This window comes from Macaca mulatta, chromosome 8 (assembly GCF_049350105.2).
Source record: "Macaca mulatta isolate MMU2019108-1 chromosome 8, T2T-MMU8v2.0, whole genome shotgun sequence".
In the NCBI taxonomy this organism is placed as follows: domain Eukaryota; kingdom Metazoa; phylum Chordata; class Mammalia; order Primates; family Cercopithecidae; genus Macaca; species Macaca mulatta.
In genome coordinates this window covers 61,218,876-61,233,191 of record NC_133413.1, presented here as the reverse complement: position 1 = coordinate 61,233,191, position 14,316 = coordinate 61,218,876, and the positions used below count along the sequence as shown (strand labels likewise).

Genomic DNA, 14,316 nt, shown 5'->3' with positions numbered 1-14,316 from the left:
ATGAGAGAAAATCAGATCTCACTCCTCTTGGCCAAGGTAGCAGTACTGAGTCCACACCTTTATCCTTATATACTCACAAACTAGAAAACCTAGAGGAAATGGACAAATTCCTGAAAACTTACTACCTCCTAAGATTGAATCAGGAAGAAATAGAAACCTTGAATAGACAAATAACAACAATGGATTTTAAATCCAATAAAAAATCTCCCAACTAAGAAAAACCTCCCAACAAAGAAAATCCCAGGGACAGATGGATTCACATCCAAATTCTAGCAAATGTACAAGGAAGAACTGGTGCCAATACTCCTGAAACCCTTCAAAAAAATTGAAAAGGAATTTCTTCCTAACTTATTATACAAACTATATCACCCTGATACCAAAGTCAGGCAGAAACACAACAAAAAAATAAAACTACAGACATATATCCCTAATTAACACAGATATAAAAAATCTCAACAAATTCTCAGCAAATTAAATCCAACACATCAAAAAGATATTACATCATGATCAACTCAATTTTACACCAGAAATGCAAGAATGATTCAACATATGCAAACAAATAAATGCCATACATTACCTAAACAGAATTAAGACCAAAAATCATATGATCATCTTAATAAACACAGAAAAAGAATTTTTAAAAATTCAACATTGCTTCATAAGAGCACAATCTCAAAACCCTCAACAAATGAGGCATAGAAGGAACATACCTCAAAATAATAAAGGTCGGCCGGGCGCGGTGGCTCACGCCTGTAATCCCAGCACTTTGGGAGGCCGAGGCGGGTGGATCACGAGGTCAGGAGATCGAGACCAGCCTGGCTAACATGGTGAAACCCCATCTCTACTTTAAAAATACAAAAAACTAGCCGGGCGAGGTGGCGGCGACTGTAGTCCCAGCTACTAGGGAGGCTGAGGCAGGAGAATGGCGTGAACCCGGGAGGCGGAGCTTGCAGTGAGCTGAGATCTGGCCACTGTGCTCCAGCCTGGGCGACAGAGCGAGACTCCATCTCAAAAATAATAATAATAATAATAATTATAATAATAATAATAAGGGTCATATGACGAACCCACAGTCAACATCATACTGAAAATGGAGAAGTTGAAACATTCCCCATAAGAACTGGAATATGAGAGGGATGTCCACTCTTAACACTCCTATTTAACACAGTAATATAGTACTAGACAGAACAATTAGGCAACAGAAATAAACCAAAGGCACCCAAATTGGAAAACAGGAAGTCAATTATCCTTATTTGCTGATGATATAATCAGGTATCTCAAAAAATCTAAAGACTACACCAAAAAAGTTTTAGATTTGATAAATAAATTCAATAAAGTTTCATAATACAAAATTAACATACAAAAATCTGTAGCTTTTCTATACAGCAACAATAATGCAGTTGAAATGAGGGCAATCTCATTTATAATAACTTCCAAAAAAATCCAGAAATATATTCAAGCAAGGCTGTGAAAGAGTTCCACAAGAAAAACTACAAAACACTGATAAAAGAAATTATAGTTGATACAAACAAATGACAAAACAGCCCATACTCATGGATCAATAGAATTAATACTGTTAAAATGACCATATTTCCCAAAACAATTTACAATTTCAGTGCAATGCCTATCAAAATACCAAAGCCATATTTCACAGATTAGAAAATTATAAATTCTAAAATTGATATGGAATCCCAAAAGACCCCAAATTAGCCAAAGCAATCATAAACAAAAATAGCAAAGCTGGAGGCATCACATTACCTGACTTCAAATAATACAAGATGTCTATAGTAAGCCAAATGGCATGGTACTGGCGTAAAAACAGACAAATAGATCAATGAAACAAAAAAGAGATCTCAGAAATAAAGCCATATACCTACAGCCACGTGAACTTTGTCAAAGTCAACAAAAATATACACTGAGTAAGGGACATTTTCTTTCATAAATGGTGCTAGGAAAATTGGGTGGCCATATGCAGTAAACGAAACCAGATTCCTATCACTCACCATATAACAAAATTAACTCAAGGTGAATTAAAGACCATAAGACTTGAAACTATTAATATCCTAGAAGAAAACCTAGGGACATCTTCTGTACATTGGCTTAGGCAAAGATTTTATGACCAAGTCCCTAAAGAAAACAAAAATAGGCAAATAGGACTTCATTAAATTAAAAACTTCTCAAATCAAAAGAAATAACTGACAAAGTAAATATACAACCTAAGAATGAGAAAAAAAAGTTTCAAATCATGCAACTAAGAGAGGGCTAATATTCAGAATATATGAGGAACTCAGACAACTCAACGAGAAGAAAACAGCCCCATTAAAAAGTGGGCATTGGCATGAACAGACGTTTTGTCAAAAGAAAACATACAAGTGACCATGAGACATATGAAAAAATGCTCAACATCACTAATCATAAGATAAATTCAAATTTAAACCACAATGAGACACCATCTTATCCCAGTCAGAATGGCTATTACTAAAATGTCATAAAACAACCGATTTCATGAGGATGTAGAGTAAAGGAAATGCTTATACACTGTTGGTGGAAATGTACATTAGTACAACCTTTATGGAAAACAACATGGAGATTCCTCAACAAAATAAAAATAGAACTACCATTCAATCTAGCAATTCCACTACTGGGTATATACCCAAAGTAAAAGAAACCATTTTATCAAAGCAAGACCTGCACTTATGTTTATCACAGCACTATTCACAATCAACCTATGTGTTGAATAATAAAAATTATATATACACACATATATATATATTTCAATACTACTCATCCATTGAAAAGAATACAATTATGTCTTTTGCAGCAACATTGATGGAACTGGAGGCCATTATCCTAAATGAAATAACTCAGAATCAGAAAGTCAAATACTGTATATCTTCACCTATAAGTGGGAACTAAACAATGGGTAAGTCTGTACATATAGAATGGAATAACTGACATTGAAGACTTCAAAAGGTAAGAGGGTGGAAGACGGGTAAAGGTTAAAAATTTACCTATTTGGGTAACTGGTGCACTAGAAGCTCACATTTCACCACTACAAAATATATGCATGCAAGAAATTACACTTGTACCTCCTAAGTATAAATAAATAAATAAATAAATAAATAAATAAATAAATAAATAAGAAACAGAAAACAAAGACAAAAATTAAAACTCACTCATAATTCCTTCATTTAGGAATAATAACTATTAATATTTTGGCTTATCTACTCAGTAAATAAACTATACTTGACTGTCAGAAACAGCGTATTGCTAAGCATTTTGTGTATCTATTATAAATGGTATTGTTCTTTTGATTTTTTTTAAACATTGGTTGTTAATGTAAAGAAACACTACTAATTTTTGTGTTGATATTGTATGCTGCAACTTTACTAAATTTGTTTCTATTTCTAACAGTTTTTTTGTGTGTGAGTGAGTGGGAGGACCTTGGGGTTTTTTTAACACATAAGATCATGTCACCTGCAAACAAGGACAATTTAGCATTTTCTTTTTCAGTTTGTATGCCATTTATTTCTTCCTCTTGCCTAATTTCTCTGACTTGGATCTTCAACACTATAATGAATAGGAGTGGTAATAGTGGACATTCTTGTCTTGTTTCAGGTCTTACAGGAGATGCTTTCAACTTTTCCTTGTTGAGAATAATGTTGGTTTTTGGCTTGTCATATATGGCCTTTATTGTGTTGAAGTACATTTCTTTTATAACTAATCTGTTGGCAGTTCTTTTTTAATCATAAAAGACTGTCGAATTTTGCCAAATGCTTTGTGTTTTATAAAATGATTATATGATATTTGTCCTTCATTTCATTAATGTGGTGTATCCCATTTATTAATTTGCAAATGTTGAACCATCCTTGCATTCCAAGGATAAATCCCACTTGATCATGGTAAATGATTATTTTAATGTGTTGTTGAATTTGTTTGGCTAGTATTATGTTGAGTATTTTCACAGTTATGTTTATAAAGTGTGTTGGCCTATAATTTTCTTTTCTTGTGATGTCTTTGCCTTTGGTATCAGGGTAATGCTATCCTCATAAAAAAGTTTGGAAGTGTTACCTCATGAATTATTCAGAGTAATTGGTAGAGAATTGGCATCAGTTCTTTTAAAAATGTTTGATAGAATTCAACAGTGAGGCCATCAGGCCTTGGACTTTTCTTTGATGGGAGACTTCTTATTACTAATTTGGTATCCTCACTCATTGATGGTCTCTTCAGATTTTTATTTATTCAGCATTTACTCTTAGTAGGTTGTATGTGTCCCAGAATGCATTCATTTCCTCTAGGTTATCTAATTTGTTGTCATATACCTTTTCGTAAATTTGCTTATGATCCTCTGTATTTCTGTGGTATCAGATGTAATGTTTCATTTTTAATTGTTGATTTTATTTGTTTGAGTCTTTTATATTTTTCTTAATTTAGTTAAAGATTGTGAATGTGATATATTTTTCAAAAAAACAACTCTTCATTTCCTTGGTCGTTCTTTTCCAGTCTCTAATTCATTTATTTATTTATTTTTATTATTTTCTTCCTTCTAATAATTTTGGACTGTTTCCTCTTGCTTTACTGGTTTTTTGAGGTGTAACATTAGGTTACTTACATGAAATCTTTCTTCTTTTGTAATGTAGGTGGTTGTTGATATAAACTTCCCTGTAAGATTTGCTTTTCTGTATCCCACAGGTTTTGGTATGTTATGTTTTCATTTTCATTTGTCTCAAGAAATTTTTAAATGTATCTTTTAATTTTATCATTGACCCATTGGTTGTTCAGGAGCATGTCATTTAATATTCATATATTTGTGAATTTATAAAATTCTTACTGCTATTGATTTCTAGTTTCATATTACTGAGGTTGAAAAAAGTACTTGATATGATTTTAATCTTCATAAATTTGCTGAGACTTGTCTTGTGGCTTAAATGATTTATCTTGGAGAATATCCCATGTGTGCTTGAGCAGAATGTGCATTCTGCTGCTGTTAAGTGGAATGTTCTACAAATGTCTATTAGGTCCATTTGGTCTAAGGTGTTAATTCAAATCCAATATTTTCTTATTAATTTTCTGTCTGGCTGATCTGTCCAATTTTGAAGCCTCTATAATTATTTTATTGCAATTCATCTCTCTTTCCAGATCCTTTAATATTAGCTTTATATATGTAGGTGCTCTACTGTTGGGTGCATTTGTATATATACAATTGTTACATACTCTTAAAGAACTTACCCCTTTATCACTATATAATGTTCTTCTTTGTCTCTTTTTATAGTTTTTGATTCAACATCTGCTTTGTTTAAGACAAGTATTGCCACATCTGATTCTTTTTAGTTTCTATTTGCATGGAATGTCTCTTTCTATTTCTTCCATGTGTGTCCTTAAAAGGGAGGTACATGTATGGCAATCAGCATACAGTTGGGTTTTGTTTTTATCCATTCATTCATTTATTAGAAAATTTATATCATTTCTAATAAAGATGAGCATTGATAGTTAAGGATTTACTACGGCTACTTAGTTGTTTTATGTGTTTTTTTGTTTATTTCATAGAATTTTTTTCATTTTTCATCTCTTGCTGTCTTTTTTTGTGGTTTCACGGTTTTATATAGTCATATGTTTTGAATTTGTTTCATGTTTATTTTGTGCAGGTCATGCAGATTTTTGCTATTTAGTTACCAGGAAGCTTACGATAGTATATTTCACAGTCTATTTCTATTAATTATAATTGTCTATTTCAAGCTGACAACTTTGATTGCATAAAACCACTTTATACGTGAAAACATTTTCAACTACTGAAAAAAGTAACTTATTTTTACAATTATTAATTGTAAATAAAATTTTAAATAATTGTAAATAAAACCTTACGTTTGGGATATTTTAAACATTATTTTAAAAAATCAAATGAACATTAATATATGCAAATTAATTCTTTATTTCTGAGTTTTAGTTGCTTTATCTGAGAAAAAGAAAGGAGTATACAAGTTTAAATTTCCTCCTTCTTCTTAAGAAACTATAATCCCTTATATAAATTGACATATTCTTCAAATACCATCTCTAGTTTAATCTTTATAGTAATCCACCAAAGATGGCTATAATTTAATGTATCTAATGAGGGAAATAGGTCTCAAGCACATCGACAACTTTCCCACTTTAGAAGCTATTAATATTTGGCCTAAAAATTAAAAACGTTAGTTTGGGAGGCATTCAGCTTGAGTTTGAATGCCACTTTTGACCACTCCTTTTATCTTTCTAAGAATTAGTGTAGGCATTTTCAACAGGAGATGATACTGCCTGATAGTACCTGCCTTAAGGTTCCTGTGAAGATTAAAATAATTGATTGATGTGTATCACTTAGAAAAAGTGACTTGAACATACTAAGTAGTCCATAATATTACTAATATCTCATAATGTGACTAATAACTATAATATTAACCATAATTGAAATAGACTACTATTACAAAACTAGAGCATATCTAACAATGAATGCTGTACATGTTGTGGTACCCATGCACCTAAGAATGCACACACACAACGGGGGGGGCAGAGCAAGATGGCCGAATAGGAACAGCTCCAGTCTCCAACTCCCAGTGCGAGCGACACAGACGACCGCTGATTTCTGCATTTTCAACTGAGGAACTGGGTTCTTCTCACTAGGGAGTGCCGGACAATCTGTGCTGGTCAGCTGCTGCAGCCCGAACAGAGAGAGCTGAAGCAGGGCGAGGCATCGCCTCACCTGGGAAGCGCAAGGGGGAAGGGAATCCCTTTTCCTAGCCAGGGGAACTGAGACACACAACACCTGGAAAATCGGGTAACTCCCACCCCAATACTGTGCTTTAAGCTAACGGGCACACCAGGAGATTATATCCCACACCTGGCCGGGAGGGTCCCAAGCCCACGGAGCCTCCCTCATTGCTAGCACAGCAGTCTGTGATCTACCGGCAAGGCAGCAGCGAGGCTGGGGGAGGGGCGCCCGCCATTGCTGAGGCTTAAGTAGGTAAACAAAGCCCCTGGGAAGCTCGAACTGGGTGGAGCTCACAGCAGCTCAAGGAAACCTGCCTGTCTCTGTAGACTCCACCTCTGGGGACAGGGCACAGTAAACAATAACAAACGCAGCAGAAACCTCTACAGATGCAAACGACTCTGACAGCTTTGAAGAGAGCAGTGGATCACCCAACACGGAGGTTGAGAGCTGAGAAGGGACAGACTGCCTGCTCAAGTGGGTCCCTGACCCCTGAGTAGCCTACCTGGGAGACATCCCCCACTAGGGGCAGTATGACACCCCACACCTCACAGGGTGGAGTACACCCCTGAGAGGAAGCTTCCAAAGCCAGAATCAGACAGGTACACTCGCTGTTCAGAAATATTCTATCTTCTGCAGCCTCTGCTGCTGATACCCAGGCAAACAGGGTCTGGAGTGGACCTCGAGCAACCTCCAACAGACCCACAGCTGAGGGTCCTGAATGTTAGAAGGAAAACTATCAAACAGGAAGGACACCTACACCAAAACCCCATCAGTACGTCACCATCATCAAAGACCAGAGGCAGATAAAACCACAAAGATGGGGAAAAAGCAGGGCAGAAAAGCTGGAAATTCAAAAAATAAGAGCACATCTCCCCCATCAAAGGAGCACAGCTCATCACCAGCAACGCATCAAAGCTGGACGGATAATGACTTTGACGAGATGAGAGAAGAAGGCTTCAGTCCATCAAACTTCTCAGAGGTAAAGGAGGAATTACAGACCCAGCGCAAAGAAACTAAAAATCTTGAAAAAAAAAGTGGAAGAATTGATGACTAGAGTAATTAACGCAGAGAAGGTCAGAAACGAAATGAAAGAGATGAAAATCATGGCACGAGAAATACGTGACAAATGTACAAGCTTCAGTAACCGACTCGATCAACTGGAAGAAAGAGTATCAGCGATTGAGGATCAAATGAATGAAATGAAGCGAGAAGAGAAACCAAAAGAAAAAAGAAGAAAAAGAAATGAACAAAGCCTGCAAGAAGTATGGGATTATGTAAAAAGACCAAATCTACATCTGATTGGGGTGCCTGAAAGTGAGGGGGAAAATGGAACCAAGTTGGAAAACACTCTTCAGGATATCATCCAGGAGAACTTCCCCAACCTAGTAGGGCAGGCCAACATTCAAATCCAGGAAATACAGAGAAGGCCACAAAGATACTCCTCGAGAAGAGCAACTCCAAGACACATAATTGCCAGATTCACCAAAGTTGAAATGAAGGAAAAAACCTTAAGGGCAGCCAGAGAGAAAGGTTGGGTTACCCACAAAGGGAAGCCCATCAGACTAACAGCAGATCTCTCGGCAGAAACTCTCCAAGCCAGAAGAGAGTGGGGGCCAATATTCAACATTCTTAAAGAAAAGAATTTTCAACCCAGAATTTCATATCCAGCCAAACTAAGTTTCATAAGTGAAGGAGAAATAAAATCCTTTACAGATAAGCAAATGCTTAGAGATTTTGTCACCACTAGGCCTGCCTTACAAGAGACCCTGAAGGAAGCACTAAACATGGAAAGGAACAACCGGTACCAGCCATTGCAAAAACATGCCAAAATGTAAAGACCATCGAGGCTAGGAAGAAACTGCATCAACTAATGAGCAAAATAACCAGTTAATATCATAATGGCAGGATCAAGTTCACACATAACAATATTAACCTTAAATGTAAATGGACTAAATGCTCCAATTAAAAGACACAGACTGGCAAACTGGATAAATAGTCAAGACCCACCAGTCTGCTGTATTCAGGAGACCCATCTCACATGCTGAGACATACATAGGCTCAAAATAAAGGGATGCAGGAAGATTTACCAAGCAAATGGAGAACACAAAAAAGCAGGGGTTGCAATACTAGTCTCTGATAAAACAGACTTTAAACCATCAAAGATCAAAAGAGACAAAGAAGGCCATTAAATAATGGTAAAGGGATCAATTCAACAGGAAGAGCTAACTATCCTAAATATATATGCACCCAATACAGGAGCACCCAGATTCATAAAGCAAGTCCTTAGAGACTTACAAAGAGACTTAGACTCCCATACAATAATAATGGGAGATTTCAACACTCCACTGTCAACATTAGACAGATCAATGAGACAGAAAGTTAACAAGGATATCCAGGAATTGAACTAATCTCTGCAGCAAGCAGACCTAATAGACATCTATAGAACTCTCCACCCCAAATCAACAGAATATACATTCTTCTCAGCACCACATCTCAATTACTCCAAAATTGACCATGTAATTGGAAGTAAAGCACTCCTCAGCAAATGTAAAAGAACGGAAATTATAACAAACTGTCTCTCAGACTACAGTGCAATCAAACTAGAACTCAGGACTGAGAAACTCAATCAAATCCGCTCAACTACATGGAAACTGAATAACCTGCTCCTGAATGACTACTGGGTACATAACGAAATGAAGGCAGAAATAAAGAAGTTCTTTGAAACCAATGAGAACAAAGATACAACATACCAGAATCTCTGGGACACATTTAAAGCAGTGTGCAGAGGGAAATTTATAGCACTAAATGCCCACAAGAGAAAGCAGGAAAGATCTAAAATTGACACTCTAACATCCAATTAAAAGAACTAGAGAAGCAAGAGCAAACACATTCGAAAGCTAGCAGAAGGCAAGAAATAACTAAGATCAGAGCAGAACTGAAGGAGATAGAGACACAAAAAACCCCCCAAAAAATCAATGAATCCAGGAGTTGGTTTTTTGAAAAGATCAACAAAATTGACACACCGCTAGCAAGACTAACAAAGAAGAAAAGAGAGAAGAATCAAATTGACGCAATAAAAAATGATAAAGGGGATATCACCACCGACCCCACAGAAATACAAACTACCATCAGAGAATATATAAACACCTATATGCAAATAAACTGGAAACTCTAGAAGAAATAGATGATTTCCTGGACGCTTACACTCTTCCAAGACTAAACCAGGAAGAAGTTGAATCCCTGAATAGACCAATAGCAGGCTCTGAAATTGAGGCAATAATTAGTAGCCTACCAATCAAAAAAAGTCCAGGACCAGATGGATTCACAGCTGAATTCTGCCAGAGGTACAAGGAGGAGCTGGTACCATTCCCTCTGAAACTATTCCAATCAATAGAAAAAGAGGGAAACCTCCCTAACTCATTTTATGAGGCCAACATCATCCTGATACCAAAGCCTGGCAGAGACACAACAAAAAAGAGAGAATTTTAGAACAATATCCCTGATGAACATCGATGCAAAAATCCTCAATAAAATACTGGCAAACCGGATTCAGCAATAGATCAAAAAACGTATCCACCATGATCAAGTGGGCTTCATCCCTGGGATGCAAGGCTGGTTCAACATTCGCAAATCAATAAACATAATCCAGCATATAAACAGAACCAAAGACAAGAACCCCATGATTATCTCAATAGATGCAGAAAAGGCTTTTGACAAAATTAAGAGCCCTTCATGCTAAAAACGCTCAATAAATTCGGTATTGATGGAACATACCTCAAAATAATAAGAGCTATTTATGACAAACCCACAGCCAATATCATACTGAATGGGCAAAAACTGGAAAAATTCCCTTTGAAAACTGGCACAAGACAGGGATGCCCTCTGTCAACACTCCTATTCAACATAGTGTTGGACGTTCTGGCTAGGGCAATCAGGCAAGAGAAAGAAATCAAGGGTATTCAGTTAGGGAAAGAAGAAATCAAATTCTCTCTCTTTGCAGATGACATGATTGTATATTTAGAAAACCCCATTGTCTCAGCCCAAAATCTCCTTAAGCTGATAAGCAACTTCAGCAAAGTCTCAGGATACAAAATTAATGTGCAAAAATCACAAGCATTCTTATACACCAGTAACAGACAAACAGAGAGCCAAATCATGAATGAACTTCCATTCACAATTGCTTCAAAGAGAATAAAATACCTAGGAATCCAACTTACAAGAGATGTAAAGGACCTCCTCAAGGAGAACTACAAACCACTGCTCAGTGAAATAAAAGAGGACACAAACAAATGGAAGAACATACCATGCTCATGGATAGGAAGAATCAATATTGTGAAAATGGCCATAATGCCCAAGGTAATCTATAGATTCAATGCCATCCCCATCAAGCTACCAATGAGTTTCTTCACAGAATTGGAAAAAACTGCTTTAAAGTTCATATGGAACCAAAAAAGAGCCCGCATCTCCAAGACAATCCTAAGTCAAAAGAACAAAGCTGGAGGCATCACACTACCTGACTTCAAACTATACTACAAGGCTACAGTAACCAAAACAGCATGGTACTGGTACCAAAACAGAGATATAGACCAATGGAACAGAACAGAGTCCTCAGAAATAATACCATACATCTACAGCCATCTGATCTATGACAAACCTGCGAGAAACAAGAAATGGGGAAAGGATTCCCTATTTAATAAATGGTGCTGGGAAAATTGGCTAGCCATAAGTAGAAAGCTGAAACTGGATCCTTTCCTTACTCCTTATACGAAAATTAATTCAAGATGGATTAGAGACTTAAATGTTAGACCTAATAGCATAAAAATCCTAGAGGAAAACCTAGGTAGTACCATCCAGGACATAGGCATGGGCAAAGACTTCATGTCTAAAACACCAAAAGCAACGGCAGCAAAAGCCAAAATTGACAAATGGGATCTCATTAAACTAAAGAGCTTCTGCACAGCAAAAGAAACTACCATCAGAGTGAACAGGCAACCTACAGAATGGGAGAAAATTTTTGCAATCTACTCATCTGACAAAGGGCTAATATCCAGAACCTACAAAGAACTCAAACAAATTTACAAGAAAAAAACAAACAACCCCATCAAAAAGTGGGCAAAGGATATGAACAGACATTTCTCAAAAGAAGACATTCATACAGCCAACAGACACATGAAAAAATGCTCATCATCACTGGCCATCAGAGAAATGCAAATCAAAACCACAATGAGATACCATCTCACACCAGTTAGAATGGCGATCATTAAAAAGTCAGGAAACAACAGGTGCTGGAGAGGATGTGGAGAAATAGGAACACTTTTACACTGTTGGTGGGATTGTAAACTAGTTCAACCATTATGGAAAACAGTATGGCGATTCCTCAAGGATCTAGAACTAGATGTACCATATGACCCAGCCATCCCATTACTGGGTATATACCCAAAGGATTATAAATCATGCTGCTATAAAGACACATGCACACGTATGTTTATTGCAGCACTATTCACAATAGCAAAGACTTGGAATCAACCCAAATGTCCATCAGTGACAGACTGGATTAAGAAAATGTGGCACATATACACCATGGAATACTATGCAGCCAAAAAAAAGGATGAGTTTGTGTCCTTTGTAGGGACATGGATGCAGCTGGAAACCATCATTCTTAGCAAACTATCACAAGAACACAAAACCAAACACCGCATGTTCTCACTCATAGGTGGGAACTGAGCAATGAGATCACTTGGACTTGGGAAGGGGAGCATCACACACTGGGGCCTATCATGGGGAGGGGGAAGGGGGAGGGATTGCATTTGGAGTTATACCTGATGTAAATGACAAGTTGATGGGTGCTGACGAGTTGATGAGTACAGCACACCAACATGGCATAAGTATACATATGTAACAAACCTGCACGTTATGCACATGTACCCTAGAACTCAAAGTATAATAATAAAATTAAATTAAATTAAATTAAATAAAAAAGAATGCACACACACACATACAGTCTGATATTGTGTGATGTTGCATGGTAGAATACAATGTATATAATACAGAGACGAGAAGACTTCCTCTTTTAACACAATTAGCTAATAGTATTCACATTGAAGTGAAAACACGCTCACCAGAATTGTGTGCTATGTAGATAAATCTGACTCTTCCTCCATTCTATAGAGATCATGTGCTGTATGTGTACCTCTAGAGATCATGTGCTGTATGTGTATGTGTGCCCAAAAAGTGTATGAATTCTATGCTAGCTTAAAATAGCTGCATAAATACAAATACTGATCTCTATAGATATGTATTTATTGTTCCTGTTAACAATAGTATTTTCTATTTGAAGAATATCATTTATATTATATTATTATATTATGAAAAGTTTTTATGGATATTATTTCATTTTCCTTCCTGCCTTTGAAAAAATTAAGGTTTGAAAAGGCCAAATGACAAACAAGTTCAAATATTGAAAACTCAGAGATTCTGAAATTTACAGGTAAAATACATTTTTAAAAAAATATAACCACCTTCCACAGTTTTTTGTATTATCAGAGTTAGAAAACATATTCAAAGATCAGCAATTTTAGGCTTGGAAATCTATGGGAGCAAAGGGGCTTTTATAAGGTAGATAATGGATGAACTCCTGGACACCATTATTACCCTGGAGGACTGGTAGTTTAAATGGCATAGTTCTTTCTGGCAGTGTCTCTCATTTCACTAGCATTTACCTCATTCAGAAACAAATACATTAACCAATCTCTTGGAGCAAAAGCAAGGTTATTTTCCTACGTTTATCATAAGCAGAGAATACATTGACCACAGCCATGCTTTTGTTCTTCTAACACGCCCCTTTGTTTATAGCATCCTTACTGATTTATTTTTTAAATCTGTGTACACACCATGGCTTAATTTCTTTCACTAACTTAATATGTCTTAGATTTAGCTTTCCACTGGGCTGGGAGAAATAAAGCTCTATTTTTTTTTTTTTTAATTTAAAAAAAGGTGAATTTGAGTAAAGGTAGGTAGCACATATGGGAAAATGCTGTGCAACTTCAAAGGGAAAATAATTTTTTATATGATAATTTCTTAAAATATGGATAGATCATATGTAGAATGTAATGATCATAAAAACCCTTTTTATCACTGTATTTTATTTGCATTCTTGAACTTTTTATTTAATATACTTAAATCAGTTTTCATTATTATTTTGATTGACATCAGACAGAATTTTCGCTAAGACATTATTATTGAAACAGACAGAAACTTTACTACCATAAATTAGTATTCCTAGAACCAGAAAAGCAAACAAACAAGAGATACACAAAACAAAATTAATTTCTTATAATATTGTTGAATAGATTACTTTCAAAATTGCTTACTGAGATTAATCCAAACCAAGATTAGTAGTTCTAGGATTCATCTTCCAGCTTTTAACTCTAATATTCTATCTCTTATACTAATTGTATCATAATAAAAAAAGTTCTCAAATTCATGCTTAGAAAACACACAGACAGAGAGCATGTGGTTTTCTAGAGAAATGGCTACCCAGTGAGGGGGAAATACTACTTGTTTATATAAGTGGGGAT

General features: G+C 36.0%; 1 protein-coding gene across 1 annotated transcript in view; it reads right to left on the bottom strand.

Moving 5' to 3' along the window:
• The window catches only part of SNTG1 (syntrophin gamma 1), an 879,206-nt gene that overhangs the window by 105,654 nt on the left and 759,236 nt on the right, over window positions 1-14,316 (bottom strand). The window lies entirely within an intron of this gene.